At 31.3% G+C, this 17,759-nt stretch overlaps 1 long non-coding RNA gene across 1 annotated transcript; it reads right to left on the bottom strand.

Annotated features, from left to right (window-relative positions):
- Positions 1-2,841: 2,841 nt before the first annotated feature.
- On the bottom strand, positions 2,842-4,088 carry LOC121231845 (uncharacterized). The gene is made up of 2 exons (XR_005929930.1): positions 3,553-4,088; positions 2,842-3,232 (listed from the first exon to the last, which is right to left on the bottom strand). It is a non-coding gene; the product is annotated as an uncharacterized lncRNA (long non-coding RNA).
- Positions 4,089-17,759: the final 13,671 nt, after the last annotated feature.

Genomic DNA, 17,759 nt, shown 5'->3' with positions numbered 1-17,759 from the left:
GAATCACTATATATTAAAGTTTATATTAAAATCCTTGAATGATTTAGAATGTTAGAAGCATATTGAAATTCCCGAGAAATTGTTTATTTATATGAATTGAAATAATTTGAACATATGTGGTAAATTTGACTTAGTGAATAATAGTTGAATGAGGATCATAAAATGATCCAAAATACCTATTTGTGTTTTTATAAAAGAATCATGATTAAATTTTGTTATGATTATTGTTGAATCTCCTGAAGAGATCAAAATATATTTCCCCAAAAATTCTATCACTCGTGACTTTTAAAAGAATAGTAATATAAAATGCTTAGCAAATACATTCAAATAGTCATTTGAAAAACTAGTATTCAAGATTGAATACTTAGAATATGAGAAAATATATGATGTTTTCATGAGGGGGAGTAAATACGTGTTGTACTCTTTTTTCATTAATTGAGGTTTTATCCCATTGGGTTTTCCTGGTGAGGTTTTTAAAGAGGCAGCATATTATGCGTATTATAAATTATGTACTATTTTTCCTTCGTTAAGTTTTTATCCTATTTGGTTTTTACTAATAAGGTTTTAACAAGACACATTATCTATCAATAGATATCTAATGGGGAGTGTTATGAATATTTTATCAAGTGGATGTCCATCATGATTAAGATAAAATTTTAATGTATTTTAAATTGTAATAGTTATTAGAATTAGATCTTTAGTTCTTTTATACTTCTTATGCCTATAAATAGAGACCCTAATGAAGCATTGTAATCACCCATTTTGATGAATAAAATATATTTTCTATTGCTTTCATATTTTCCTTATTCTTCATTCTCCACATCTCTCTTTATTTTATAACAATGATAAATATTTTTAAAAAATTGGTTTAACAAAAATTTGGGGCTTTTTTAAAGATTTTATTTCCTTTTGTCATTTTCATTTATTTTCATTTATTATACTTTCTTCTAAGCTTTTATTCATTTTTTAAATCCGATCAAAGTCTTGGTATGTAGTATTTCATATTTTGGTAACAAAGAAGAGCTGTTTTAAAAAAATAACTCAAAATTTTTTATTAAATATAAAAATGTTCATTCTTTTTATTGTGTACGCAAATGACTTGAAATGAATAGTGAAAGTGGATGGTGCCAAAGAGATTGGTGTTCCCCACTTGTCACGCCAACTAATCATTGGTTACTAGAATTAAAAAATCAATTTGGATGGAGCCAATCTACTTGGCGTCATCTGTATAAATATGACCTCCAATACCAATATTTTCGTGTATTTCGTAAGGCATAAAATAAACTTTGTGGAAAAGCCAATCTATTTGGCGTGACCAATGGTAGAATAATGGTAGAGCCAAATTATTGGTGTCCCCACTTTTGTTATGTCAAATTTTTTTAAGTGATTTTTATTGTTTTAAAACTCAAATTATATTTTTATTTGGTGGTGCCAAAGAAAATGACGTGACCACCATATTGTTAACATTTTTTTTGAATTTTTTTAAAAATATTTTTAATAGAAAAAATGAACTTTTTTTATAACTTATAATATCATTTTAAAGTATTAAAAGTTATATATACGTTTATATTTATTTAAAAATGTAAGTTAATTTTAAATTAAAACTTAACACTAAAGACTTTAGCTAAAATTAAATACTAATAGCTTTGAATTAAACTTAAAGAAAATAATTTCATTTTCAAAGTATCAAGCATAATTACAAATTTCATTTCCATAACATCATAAAAAAAATTCATTTTTCTATTAAAATATAATTTAAAAAAAACTAAAAAAAAATATGCTAGCAGCATGGTTGTCACGCCATTCTCTATTGCACCACCAAATAAAAATATAATTTGGGTTTTAAAAAAAAGTCTAATACAATAAAAGTAGTGACATCAATCTATTTGACTCCATCATTATTGGATTGACTTCTCCATAAAATTTATTTTATGCCTCATGAAATACACGAAAATATTGGTATTGGAGGTGATATTTATATAGTTGACATCAAATAGATTGGCTCCATCTAAAAAATTATTTTTTTTTAATTTTAACAGCCAATGATTGGCTGACGTGGTAAGTGAGTCACGCTATTCATTTTGGCTCTGCTCACTTTTACTATTCATTTCAAGTCATCTGCGTACATAATAAAAAAGTGGATTATTTTGTAATTAATAAAAAATTTGAGTTATTTTTATAAAAAAGCCGATAGAGAATTGAAAAGTTGTCAAGAAAATTTTCTTAAAAAAAATTATAGGAAATATTAAATTAAATTAAATAATAAAAAATAATTTAATATGAATAATATGGATTTATAACAAATGATAGTAATAATCCCTTTATAAGCATTTTTGAATATTGTTAATTTTAGAATAGATACAACATTGGAATAAGAACTAAGAAGAAAAATTGCACACAACTTAAATTATATGTTGAAAGTGAAAGAGCTAAATTGAAAGCCAACAGTTAATTATTGTGCTTTTCCACAGGTCTCCCACTCTTTTGATGTATGGAAATATATTACTGAGTTTAAAACAATATAGGATTTTACTAGAATTGCTTTTGGATCGGGTCATCGGTATAAATTTGAAAATTTACCTAAAAAATAAAAGGGTTTGAATAAAATACAAAATCTAAAAAATAATTTTTTTGTAAAATTTGGGACCATTTTTTATATGAGCCGAGCATTGGGTAAGATTTTTTTGACCCAAACCTAGCCCGAATATATTATGTTATAAAAAATATTATATTAATTATATATGTTAAATAATTATATATATTAAATTATTAATCCAATAACAATTAAATCGATTATCCAAAACTTAAAAAAATTGATCCAATAAATAATCGAACCCAAAGTATAAAATTTTAAAAATTATATTTAATACAATAAAAATATTTATTATATTTATTTGTGGTTTTTAATATAATAAAATATGCATTATAGTTGTAGGGCCCAATTTTAGCCCGGGGCCCAATAAACGATAGTCCAAAATATAAAGTTCATTTACAGCCAATCAAAACCCAAATACCACACCCAATTACAATAGGCCCAAACCCGAATACCCATTTACAACAGGGCCCAATACCTAGATAGGATAAACCAGGCCCAAACGGCCCAAAATCAAAACTCTTTCAGGAATCCTAGAGTTCCTTCGCGCCGTAGCCCTCAGCTGCCGAACAACCTTCACACGCCCCGCGTCGTGCGCCGCTCCACCATGCCACGTTAGTGGTATGCCCGCACATGTACCTGCAAGCAAACACAAAAGGAGGGACAGCACGGCAAATAAGTTTTATTTTTTTGTTTTTTGTTCCTTTTTCTCTCGACTATAAGACCAAAGGGAATCGAATGTAAAAGAGATCTTTTTTATCCTTTTTTTACGAATACAATAGCATACTGGATACGGAAAAACAATCAATAGTAATCAAAAAGTCGGATCCAAGGATTAAAAGGTTGTTTTTCACTCTTTTTCTCAAAATTTCTCTTCATTCATGTTTCCTTTATTTCTTTTTCTTCTTTCATGTTTTTGACAAATCGATTTTGAATAAAACCGAAAGAGAAAGGCTTACCTGACTTCGCTCCATGAACCGTCGGCCAAGGTGGAGGTGTAAGGCACCGATGACCCACAGGTGCGGCGCCAGGCTAGGTCGAATCCTTAGCAAAAGGAAGGGAGCATTCTGTTTTTTAGAAAAAAAAAAACAAATGAATTTTGTAAGAAGAATTATAGTTATATCACTTACGAAATGACACCGTTTTTGTGCCTTAATTTTGAACGCCAAACGGCGTCGTTTAGGCGCCAGATCCGCTCGACTCGACCCACAAGCATCAGGATTCGCGTAGTTCTGCTAATCGGGATAATTTCGCGCGCGGTCCTTCCGTTTTTAAATCAGTTCACAATCAAGTTTCCTTTGATTTTAATTTGTGCATTGCAATTTATTTCAGTATTCATTTTAATCCTCGCCTAAACGCAATGTTTTGTTAATCCTCGAATATTTGTGCGCATTTTAATTCTGCTCACGATTCTGATTTAATAGTTTGTTTTTTTTTTTTTTATAAATTATCCCTTTTAGTTGGGATCTATTTCAATCAAGTTTTATTTCAATAGGTATAATTCTTTAGTTTTTAATTTATTTACATTCTTTTTTTTAATTATTTAAATATATATTTTGAAATATTTTAATGGTTGTGCCTTGTTTTAATTTTTTTTTTTACTTTCATTTGTTTCTTTACCGTTTAATTATATAGTTATTATTTTAAAATATTCTTTTATATCATATGGTTAAAATGTTGTGTAATATTTAATTTAATTACCTTTACATGTTATTATATATATAGTTTATATTAAAATTAGTTATTCTATGTACATTATTATTTTATTTGTAAATTGTTTTGTTTAGCGCTAATCTTATAATACTTATTTTGAAATTCATTTATATGTTAAATTTTATATTCTATGTGTTATTTATTTTTATTTATTTTTATAATCTATTTCAAATTTTTGCATGCATTATTTGTTTATATACATATAATTTATTTCTGAATTGTTTTTATTGCCGATTTCAAGTTTATCTGTTTTAACATTTGTTTATTACCGTTTAAAGTTTTTGTTTCATTTTTTAAATCGATTTTTCATTATTTCGTTAATCTTATTTAGAAATGTTGAATAGTGCATTATCATTGCGTATGTTTTGATTTGCATATTTGTATCTTTATATTATTGTCAATAGTTTGTATAATATTTTAATCATGTATGTTTCCATAATTGTCGCTTTGTTTTAGTTCCGTGTATTGAATTATGATTGAGATTGTTAACTTATTTGCTTAAAACTGTTCATTTCATTTTCTTTACTTCAAACAAACTGAATAATTGTATTTCATCGTTTTTATAATTGCTCCTATTTAAAACCTTTCAAAACAAAGTAATACTTCGTGTTTGGGAATTCGAGAAGTCGTGCCCTAACGTGTTGGGTTGCAATTTTTCGTTTGACCAAATGGCCAAAGACACCTTTTGAGTTTTCAACGCATGAGTTTCCAAAATCAAAGGATGATCTTGATTCCGAGGGTTCAAAATGTCGTATCCTAATGTGCTGGATATGATATTTTTATTTCCTTGACAAGAGAATCTTAGCATTCAATTCAAGTTCTTCAAATGCTTTTAAAAGAAATTATATTTTAAAATCTTTCCAAATTTTCGACATTGGGATATAAATTAATCAATTAGGTACCAATTTTAGGCGTTGCGAGGGTGCTAATCCTTTCTCGTATGTAACAGACTCCCGAACTCGTTTTTTTTATTTTCGTAGGCCAAAATCGATGTTTTAATAAAACAAAATGTTTTACAAGGTGATCCGATCACACCTAAACAAAAAGGATCGGTGGCGACTCCATATTTCATTTTAAAGTCGATCCCCGTTTTTCAAAAAAATGGTTTCGACAATAGTTATGGTAGTGTTTTTAATATAAAATAATGTTTAATGTGTCATAAAACTTTTATTTTAGCATTTTTAAGTTTATTTGGTGTATTATGTTTTAAAAATATAATTTTAAACAAAAATTAATCTAATAAAATCAAACATGGGTAGGCTGGGTTGAATCTGCATTTACCTTTCTTAAATTGAGTTTGAATTTGGCAAAAAATTAAACCTATTTGCCAAGCCAGGTCAAATCCAAACTTAAAAAATTGATCTAAATACTTTGCATGGACCGACCCGACCAGTAAATAGCTCTAAATATTATAATAACTAACATATTATTTTCTAATTGAGAGGAAACTCTCTGATGTTCAAAAATAATAAATTAATTTTTATTTTCTAATACGAGTATATAAAGATTAATTTTGTTTTAAAAGTAAAATTATTTAATTAAAATTTGTTTAATTGTTATCTTAAGCTGTTTTATTTTACTAAATAAAATAATTTCATTAAAAATAAAAGTCAATCTACATATAAATTGTTTCAAAAAATATATTCCCAAAAGGTTTCCATAAATTCAGTAAATAGCATACATTTAAAAGGATTTATTTAAAATTTGACATGAATTTTCTTAAATATTTTTTAATGTACATGTTTCTAACAATAAGGCATGCCACTTGTCACCGTTTAAATTCATCATGAACTCGAAATTTTTAAAAATATTTAAGAATCTTGCTATAATATATGTACGGGTTTAATATACGTATAAAATTATTTGAAATCAGGGGCGAAGCCAGAAAAAATTTTTAGTGGGCCGGATGAAATTTTAATTTTTTATAGTTTATACATTTATAATTTGTAAATGATTAAATCAAATTTTTATAATTTTAGGGGAGACCAAAATGTAATTTTACATTTACTAATTTAAAATTTTTAAAAAAAATTTAAAGGCCTAAAAATAATTTTACATTTTAAGAGAGTCGGGGCCCACACCAGCCCCTTGGCTTCGCCCCTGTTTGAAATATAATATATTTGTCATACTTTAAAAATATATTATATGCTACAAATATATTATATGCATAAAAGTTGTAGAAGATTAATATTAATATTAGAGATAAAATTATGAATATAAAATTAAATTATAAAATATGATGGAATTTTTATTTATTTAAATAATTCGTATTATGCAAATTTTAATTTCATGTATATATAGTAATTTTATTTATTTTATTGATAGATATTTATATAGGTAAAAGAATTAAAAATTTGTTTAAAATTTTGGGGGATATGAACCGACGGGTAGAAATATCTATTTGCATGAGGGGAAACAACGTACAGGTGAACAAACAGTTCGATTTATCCTGGAGTACATAGAAGAGTTGGACGAATTAAATAGAAAGTTACCTGTCCAAAGAATTATGAATTAATGTACTTCATCTTCACGTTTGTAAAAAAAAAATTATGATTGTGATGGAATTTTTATATTTATATTTTGGCATATATATTGTTTTCAGAAAATCATATCTATATTTATGATAGATATAAACTTGAAAAATAAGTAAAAAAGCCCAAATTTTACTATAATTAAATTAATACAAACTTGAAAATGCAGTAAATATAATGTTAAACCCCTAAAATTGATGATTTGATGGTGCCATCCTAGGAGTAAAACTTTGTGGTGCTTGGCGTTAACGTTAAGGTATTTGTGGTGGTCATTGTTACCCTCACCTGAAATATCGTTCACAACACCCATCAGCGAACCTTGAGATATGTCAAACATACTCGAGAAATCGTATGTCCCAAATATTTGCCCATAATGGGTTAAGTACAGGGGTGATAATGAGCTGAAGGTATCAAACATTATGGATGATCTCGAATCCAGCTGATGTGAACTAGATCCGAGAATCTCCGATTGATACGCATAGCCTGACAAGCTCAGAAAAGAATCATTGACCCCCAAGTCCGGATGATAAGAACTACCTTCAGACTGTGAATAAGACCTGTGAATAATCACGGGTGGGAGGGTTCGTATAACTATATATGACAATGGTGTCAGTTACTGGATCAGTACATACCAGGTTCAGTAACCGGTCTAAAAAACGTGTCGTACTACAACGATTAGTTGGTCCCTGGGAAAAAAAGTATTCCACTAGTTCTTTTAGACCTTGAGAAATGCATAAAGGCATTTCAACATTGCAAACCTGTGGTCCAAATTGACGGCACCTAGCTGTACGAAAGCTATCAGTAGTGTTTGTTGCTTGGGGTTGCTTAGGATGGTAATCAGAAGATTCTGCCTATAATGTTCACAATAACTCTCGGAGAAACGACAGATAACTGGGATTTCTTCCTGAACAGGTTGCACCACCGCGTTTTCCCGTAGCCCGACATATATGTCATAATAGACAGGGGACCTGGAATACTATTGGTGATTGATTATCACGGATCCCTTTGGGATCATACTCATTATCGATACTGCATACGACATATGGGATCCAACTACCATAAAAAAATATCCATTAGCAACTGAGCGAGATCTAGTCATCGACATGAGTTTGTAGTTCAAACTATGTATTCACTACACATTGAATATTCATACTAGGTTATTTCATTCCTGTAATACCCCTACCCGTATTCATTGCCGGAATAGGGTACGAGGCATTACCGGAGTTTACGAATTAATTTTTTTTTTCAATTCAACATATTTTCATGATAGATTCATGCATTTATATAAGATAACGTCATCACATATCTATAACCAGGTTTGTTAACCATACTAATGGCTAACTTTACATTTATTTCACGTTAACATTTACTTTGTTAGCTTATACATGCCATTGATTTCCAAAATAAAGTTTCTTTATATACCGAAATCCTGAGGTTGACAGTGTGATGTGTCTCCGACCAAATCCGACCTCCGAGCTCTTAACACTACAAAACAGGGAAAAAGGAAACGGGGTAAGCACTTTGTGCTTAGTAAGCTCATGTAACAAGAATTATACTTACCTAATATTTTCAATACAATATAATAAACATTCATATATCCATTCATGCATTATTACCCTAATATGCACAAACTCAACATTCAAGTTAGTACAATAATTTCCATGTACCAATAATATATACTATGATTTCCATTTCCTTGTTATTTTTCCATATTATCCCGTTGAATTTCTTGGAATTTTCGATGGATTTTCAGAGGTACACTTTTAGTGTACAATTCCGGGTCCGTCAATTCATATTCATGTGCACACATTTCCATTTCAGAGAGCACACTCCCGCGAACCTCAACCTTGCAGCGGGATTACCAGTCCAGGCTAAATCCCCTGCAATATAAACTCATAGAGTATTGCCGGGATTACCAGTCCAGGCTAAATCCCCTGCAACGACAATTACTCTAATGAGCTTGGATCTGAATTACCAGTCCAGGCTAAATTCAGACCCTAATTCGGATTACCCGTCCGGGCTCAATCCATTTTACACATATTCTTCGGGAGGACTATATCAGGATAGGATCACCCATCCGGGCTAGATCCTTTTTACCGTCAATTCCTTTTCAGAAATCCTTCGAATTTTCCTTTCATTCAAACGGGATTTCTTCCCATTTTATCAAATATATCAATGTTTCATAAATTTTCATACAATGAACATTCAAATCATATTCATATCAAAAACATGCATTTCAAGCATTTAAGAATATAATTCAAGTTACATGAACTTACCTTGATACTTGTTTGTAAACAGTAAAAATCTACTAATCCCGAACTTTTTCCTTTCCTCGATCTAGCTTCGTATTTGAATCTTCTGGATCTAAATAAATAAATTTAATTATCAATTTAATACATTTCATGTTCATATGCAACATTCTCTATAATTCAACTATTATTTATAGTTCATTCAAAGCTGTCTACTTGAGTTATAGTCACTAAATTATTTATAACTTGAGCTACGGAACTCCAAATTAAGATCCGTTAATTTTTACTGAAACTAGACTCATATATAATTTTACCATAAAATTTTCAGAATTTTTGGTTTAGCCAATAAGTACAGTTTATTCTTTAAAGTCACCCCTATTCTGCTGTCGACAGTTCTGACCCTTCTTCACTAAAAATTAATTATCTCTTCATATAGAATTCAAATAATGTTCTCGTTTATTTCTATTAAAAATAGACTCATCAAGGATTCTAGAAATATAAATTTAAGCCCATATTTGTTTTTCTTAAATTTTTTATGATTTTTCAAAGACAGAACAGGGGAACCCGAATTCATTCTGACCTTGTCTCACAAAATTCATTATATCTCAAAATTTACAAATCCATTGCTTACACTATTTCTTCTATGAGAAACTAGACTCAATAATATTTAATTCCATATTTTGTTCATCTTCTAATTCGATTCCTACAATTTTTGGTGATTTTTCAAAATTAGTCTACTGCTGCTGTCCAAACTGTTTTAGTGCAAGCTGTTTATTACCATTTTTCCCCTAAGCTTTTAATAAATGATAATTTCGTCCCTACTCAATTAGCCTCTCAATTGAGCTGATTTTTCTCAATTAACATTTTATTCTATCACCTTAAACTAGTTTACAACCTTTAGGAATCATAATTTCAGCAATAGACTTTAATTCCAAACATTTTCACAATTAGGTCCTAAAAATCAATTTCCATTGAAATTGCCTAATAAAATCATCTCATAAACAAATTAAAGCTTTAATTTCGTTCTATTTCATTATAAACTTACAGCACTCAACCATGGTGACTTTAAATTTCATCCATGAAATCAAAAACTAATGAATTTAATAGTAGGATCTAGTTGTAAAAGTCTTAGAAACACAAAAACTACAAGAAAAAGGCAAGGATTAACTCACTTGGTGCAAAAATTATGAAATACCAGCTTAGAGAACCCTCCTATGGCATTTTTAGCTGCTGGAATTGAAGAGAAATGAAGAGAAATCTAGATATTTCCTATTTAGTCCTAGTTTTATTTAGTTAATTTTGCAATATTCCAATTTTACCCTTAATTTATCAATTTTTCTGCTGATTTCATACCCTTGCCGTCCAGCCCAAATAACTTTTGGGTCTAATTGCCTTTTAAATCCTTTCTCATTAGACTCTTAAGCTATTTAATCACTCTAGCAACTTTTACACCTATTACAATTTAGTCCTTTTCATTTAATTGACTACCCAAACATTAAAATTTCCTAACGAAATTTTAATACCACATTAATAACATCTCATAAATATTTATAAAATTATTTTCGACTCAGTTTTACGAGATAGAGGTCCCGATACCTTATTTTACCCAAATTCTTCAATAATTTCTTTTTCTAACTAATCACTAAATCGATAAAATTTTCCTATCAATATTTTCATACGATTTTCCTATCATATAAATTTTCAAGCAAAAATATTGAAATAAATTTCTCTTTAAATAGGATTTGTGGTTACGAAACCACTGTTCCGATAACATTGAATTTACGCCATTACAATTCCACTAATCGGTAGTTATTTTTCGATAGGTTACGAGCTCGTCCAACATCGATTCAATGAAATGTTGAACAACTTAAGCACCGTTAATGCTTAAGGTGTGGCGTATGTGTCGAATATATCGTTTGAAGAGTGGACGCGGTTGTACGACATGGGTCTACGGTACGGGCACATGACGTTAAACTTGGTCGAGTTCATCAATTTCATACTAAATAAGGCGTGTCATTTGTCGATAACATCAGTTGTCAAAGAGGCATACTTTTGACTGACCATCTTGTTTCTTAAGTGGTAGTTGGCGTATGCTGGAGAGATAGCGGGCGGTGGTACATTCTGTGATGACGTGATGAAAAAGATTTAACAAAGTACAGCAAGAGCGAACACTATGTATATAATGTGCCATTCGCATCGAAACCTTGATTTTCGAGTCACGGAGCGTGTTAGGTCCGACTAGGAAATGTTAAGTGCATCATATCGTGTGAACCTAACGGAAAGAACCTACGATTGTGGGAAATTCCAAGTACTTAGATTCTCATGCGCACATGCAATTACCGCATGTGGGAACATACGGATTGAGTATGCTCTTTATGTCAACGACATCTACGACTGCAACACATTCACAATGTGTGGAGTCATGAATTCCTATTTGTCTCAGATGAGAATACGTAGCCGCTTGTGTCCGGGGCACCATTCGAGTTGGTACCAAACAAGGACCTACGTCGCATCCCGAAAGGTCGCCCGAATTCCACCCGGATAAGGAACAATGTGGATATTCAGAAGAGAAACTGTTAACAAAAATTATGCGGATATTGTAGAAACTCAGGGCATATGAAGTCAATATGTTCTTTGTACAGGGATACGTTGGGGCCTCAGCGTCAATAACATTACTTTCTACCAAATTTCATATTCGTTAGCATGTTTTGCATATTTCCATTGGTTCAGTTTGTTATTTATTGTTAACTTACGCATAACTCATGATAGATAGCAATAAAGACAAATGTATTGTTTAAATAGATAACCTCAATTTTTTATTCATGACATATCTATATTTACATCACAATATTTATAAGAAAAAATACATTCAATCGTGTCATCAAGGAGAATGTGTACCACAAGGCGGTGGACGACAGTTGTATGGAGGATTTCTACATACAACCAGTCGTACAACCGTAGGTGCAAGCCTGTAGAGTTCCTCATCGTTATCATCATCACCTGAATATGTATCTAGCATGACCCCTTGGGCAATCGTTTTTTTGGGATTTGCAGCGTCATCATCTTTCTCTGTAGTTGATTGTTGCATCGTCCTCACCTGCCATCATGTATCCGCCACTCCTACGTTCAGTGGTTAGAACGATGAGCCACCCCTGTAAAATAGTGATGCGCACGATATTTGGGTCACTATAGGCGTATAACCATAAGGTGCCCCAAATCCTAGACATGTCGGAAAGGCATCGAGCATCGACATCGTCATCGATTATTGCATGGACGTCTGCATCAATAACGTCATCGATAATGGTTCATACGTCGATGTCTATCTCGACATGGGGTTTAGCATCGACATCTGTACGACGGTGTACTATGCAGGGGACGTTGGTGCCACGAAATATATATCTGCGAGAAAAGAAGAACCGACCACGTGTGATAATGGTTCATAGTGCAGTGTTGCTTGTGAAAAAAAACATAGGGTTACTTAATTGAACAAGAATAAGTGGAGCGAACTGACCTGGATATTGCATAGCCATAGGCGGCGTATCTTTTATCGGAGTAGATAATGAACCCGTCATGCGATCTCATCCCCTCCTAATCTACTATGGGGGTCAACGTTGTCTCTTTGTCTTAGTGCAAAATTCAGGTCTTGCGGTGGTGGCGAAATTCATTACCTCCACGTGAACTGCCACAACACCCGATCCAGTTTGTGCATTTCCACCATCATGTATACTACCAATGATACATTGGTGTCCCACATCTATTGATTGTCCAACACTTTCGGCGGGATATAATATATGGAATCATTGTCTGCGTACAACATCCAAATAAAACTGGAAAAAAATTGTAAATATCGTTATGTATGAATTTTTTTACGAATCATTACGTAATTAATATAGGTTCGAAAATCATTACGTAATTAATATAGGTTCGAAAGAATAAGTAACTAACCTCAGCTTCTGAGTGTTGATCTAACAATAGTTTAATATATTTTAGCTCCTCAAGCAATCCCACATAGTTCGGCTCATAGTTCCACCTGTACAAGCGATATGTTAGTTGAAACGTATAATAAAAAAAATTACTATACATACTAGATATTTGTTAATAAATGATATTTTTTTCATCGCCAACGGGAACATGTATGGATCGATCACCTTAAGACGTAGAAACAGTAATTGCCACCGGGCCCATGACTGCAACAGGAGTAGGCAACCACCGATTGATGCTGCACTCGATACCGTGACTATCTCTCAGTATAATGTGGACAATACGAAAGATCTCCAACTTAGTTTTCCGCACTTATTGAAATCCATTAGATGTAGTAGCCACCTTACGTGCACCAAATTTCGAGATTTTTCAAGCATTAAAATGCTTCCGATTAACCTCATGATGTATGCTCGGGCATATTATTCTATGACCTCCTCCATTCAGTCTTCAGGGAGCTCATCGAAATTATCCTTCAACCAGTTCATCGATATCCGACCACCTTTGAACTTGTCCAGGACCTTCCCAAACAGTGTTGTATAGAGGTCCACTTTACCTGGAACGATCGCTGATCCCATGATGATTGGTCCATCTACTGGTAGACTGAGTTGTAGTGCTACATCCTCGAGTGTGATTATACACTCGTTACATAGAATGTGGAAAGTGTGTGGTTCAAGCCTCCATCTTTCCACCAATGCACTAATTAGTGCTAAATCGAGTTTGCAACCCCCGGACATGCGAGACACATGTAAGAATCCAGTCACTTGCAAGTGGCTACGAATTTTAGGGATCGCAGCCTTTCCCATATTATGAATGAACCCTCTAGAACACGATCATTCGCCTAATTACACAATAAAAACTAATATAAGTTAAAAAATAAATTTAACATTATTAAAATTAACGAAATTTAAATTTTTGTTTTACCATTACTACTTGGGCGGCAAAAATATGCTTGTCGTCGAAGCGGATTAGAGATGCGGTCATTCGTGAAAAATTGATTTTAAACAAATACAATATGAGATAATTAATAAAATATTATTTTAAAATGAAAATATCGAATACAATCAAAATGAGAGAGTTGAAAGATGGATGTGAATGAAAAAAATAAAAATTTGGGGGGCATTTATAAGGTAAAAAAACTTACCATTGGAACTTAAATTTTTTTTTAACCATTGGTGCGGCCATTGCTTTTTGAACATTGAGGGAAAGCGCGTCTAGCTAGGTGCAGTTTCTTGACACTTGTGCAGAAAGCTCCCTTAGCTAGACGCACTTTCCATTTCTCTCTCATAAAATCGACCTATTTCCTTAATCAAATTTAAAAATGGCCTAAAGGCATAATTAATTTAAAAAACGACCTATTGGCCTTATTTAGCCTATATATTACAATTACAACCTAGTTCTAAGATTCATTCAAAATTTCATGTTTCTTAATTGAAGATAGCATGTTGGCAAGCTGAATTGCTAATGCTAGGATTTGATGGAACCATGCCAAAGAACATCTTACTATTTTGGGGAAGGATGATTAAGCGGAGAAATAAAGTAGTCACTAAGGTGTTTGTCGAAACCATTTTTTAAAGGGATGTTTGAAAAATGGGGATCGACTTTTGAAAAACAAAAACGAGAGTCGCCACCAACCTTTTTAGGTGTGATTGGATTAGCACGAGAGTCGGTTACGTACGAGGAAGGATTAGCACCCTCGCAACGCCCAAAATTGGTACCAAATTGAATAGTTTTCTGTTTTAATGTCAAAAATTTGAAAAGATTTAAAAATAGGATCCCTTTTTTAAAACCGAAATTATTTAAGTTGAAAAATCGAGATTCCTTAGCTCCGAAAGAATACAAACATCACATCCAGCATGATAGGACACGATATTCTTAAACTCTCGTAACTGAAATCATCTCGTGATTTACAAAATCTATTTAGAAGGATACTTTAGGCATTTAGACAAACGAAAAATCGCAACCCAGCATGTTAGGGCACTATTTCTGGAATTCCTAAATACAAAAAATATTGCCTCATTTTAGAAAAACTTTTGGATAAAATATGACAATTAAATGAAATATATATTTTTTAAAATAATGATTTTAGTAAAATTTAAAAAACAATTTACTAAGAGTAATACTAAAAAAAATATTAAAAAATGAAAGAGTTTGATATGATACTAAAATTATTAAAAATTAAAAAATATAAAAAAAATCAGGGAAACATGGATTAAATCAAAATAAAAAGGGTTTAAAAACGAAGATGAACAAAGAATAAAATAAGAACAAACCGTAGAAAATAAGAACGTAAGAGGGAGAGAAATTTGAGTTAAAGCTCTCAAAAAATTTTATTATTTCTCAAAACTCCAGTGTGTTTACAATGAAGGGAGAGGCCTCAATTTATAGTTGAACCTCCTCAAATCCAACGGTACAGATCAATTACATCAACAGTTAAGATTAAAAGGTATCTACAAATTAAATCTCTAAGATTACAAAATCATATATTTTAAGATTGCATATCATATCTAAGATTGCAATCATATCTAAGATTGTATCATATCTAATATTGCATATCATTAAAGATTATATTTCCATATGAGTCAAGCTTGTAGATGGACCTTAAATCTTTTCAAGTAATGGGCCATTCCGATCGGGCCAAATTATATTTGTAATTCTGGGCTGAACTTGGACTTCGTTTTTATTTTTGGGTTTATTATTTTTGTTTTTGGACTTATTTCTGGGCCCGGGCAAAATTGAGTGTCTACAGTGTTGATCTAGTGTCATAGGCCGCACAAAAAAACTCGAGACCAAAGTACACTCTAATGTTCCCTCTTGTTTATTGGGGGTCATTCGACCCAACAGGACTGGTCCACTGCTTGAAAGATATTCAAGACCCATCTACTTGAATTTGGCTAAATTGTAAACATTATATTTTACCAGGGTAATTATTGTAAAATCCTAAATGATAAACATGTATAGAATTGGAATCCCTTAGGACTTTCTTTTTTTATAGGAACTAATCTTAGCCATTGTTATAATTTGATCTGTACCGTTGGTTTTGAGAGAGCTCAACTATAATAGAGGCCTTCCCCTCATTTATAATCATTCCATTCTTGAGTTACACAGAGAGTATTTACTCAAACACTTGGTGTGCAACAATTCTCTTTAGCTTTTCTATTCATTCCTTACTCTTTCGCTTCCGTTTTGAATTTGCTTTCGTTTTTGCTTCGATGCCTTAGAGAATTTTTGCTAGAATTCTCAATTTTTGAGAGTAAGTTGATTTAGGTAGGATTTGAACCCAAAAAATTGCAACATTGATTTAGGTAGGATTTGAACCCAAAAAATTGCCTAAGGCTGCGTGTTTCCCAGACTAAATATCTAGCCTCATGACAGTGTATTCTTAAAAGACGTTATAGATGAAGAAATTTTCAAATAAATTATAAAGCATCATGTGCTAAATTAAAATTACCGAAGGTTAAGTTGAGATTACTGTGGATTAAAATGGTAATATCATATATTGTGTCATGATTATTTTCTCTTATGAATTTAAATTAACTAAGATATAAATAATATATATATTATCAATTAATTAAAAAAATTAAGTGATAATATTAAATGACTATTTTATCTTTAATTAATTAAATTAATAAAAGATAAATACTAAATAATAAGCGTAGAAAATTCAAATGAAGAAGTAAAAGAAATATTTTTATTTAAGTAATTGACACTATAAAATGGAACCACCTTCAAGTTAATCTATACATTCATAAGTTTATAAGTCCAAAAGTTATTTGGAAAAGTCTACGAAGAAACTAAAGAACTTGAAAAAATTCTAACAAACAGAATATCCATTCAGAAGAAAAATCGTCTTTCCATCCAATTCAACTGAAAAAATAAAATCCAAACTCGTTTCAAGAGCAAGCCAACACAACACCTGAAACAACCTGCATACTTCCAATATTAAGTTTAAATGAACCCTGGAGAGAAGTCAAACCAGAGAGAAGAATCAAAAGAGTTTTCTTTGTAATAAAGAAATCCAAATATTGTAACTGTTTTCAAAGTTGATAAATAAAACTTGATTCTAAAATTTTTAAGTTAATTTATGATGGTTACCGAATCCACCAAAAATAAATTCTACACATGTAGAGTTAATCCTAAACAAAGGAACATTAAATCTATATATAAGTAAATAATAAAAATAAAATCAAAACTAAATATGAATAAACCAACAAAATGAAAAGTCTAGCCTCAGACGTGACATTGACTCCATTCTCGAACTGATCCCAATGAATAGATTTTCTCCTTTAATTAATAAGTCTATTATAGTGATCTTTAAACCATGAACCCTTCCGTATGAAAATTAATTGCAGGAACAACCCGACAATTAATCTTTACTAAGCAAATAATCTTGAAATTAACTTTAGCTTCCACGATATAATTCCTCAACATCCTTACGAGGGTTTTTTACTATAATAATATTAAAAAAAACGAAAATAGGCTGCCTTCAAGATAATTTACCAAAATGGTATACTTCAAGTGATGGAGGGTGGTGCATAGGCGGCAGCACCCTGAATTTCTGACAAACATAGTGAAAAAAATTATAAAATAATGGGTCGAAAACAGTGAAAATAATAATAAAATAATGAGTCGAGGGCATCTCATAGGCGGCACCGGTTATGGGACTGCCATAGGCGGCACCAATGGTTGGGCTGT

The sequence above is a fragment of the Gossypium hirsutum genome, chromosome A07 (assembly GCF_007990345.1).
Source record: "Gossypium hirsutum isolate 1008001.06 chromosome A07, Gossypium_hirsutum_v2.1, whole genome shotgun sequence".
Lineage (NCBI taxonomy): Eukaryota > Viridiplantae > Streptophyta > Magnoliopsida > Malvales > Malvaceae > Gossypium > Gossypium hirsutum.
This window is presented reverse-complemented; position numbering and strand designations above follow the sequence as displayed.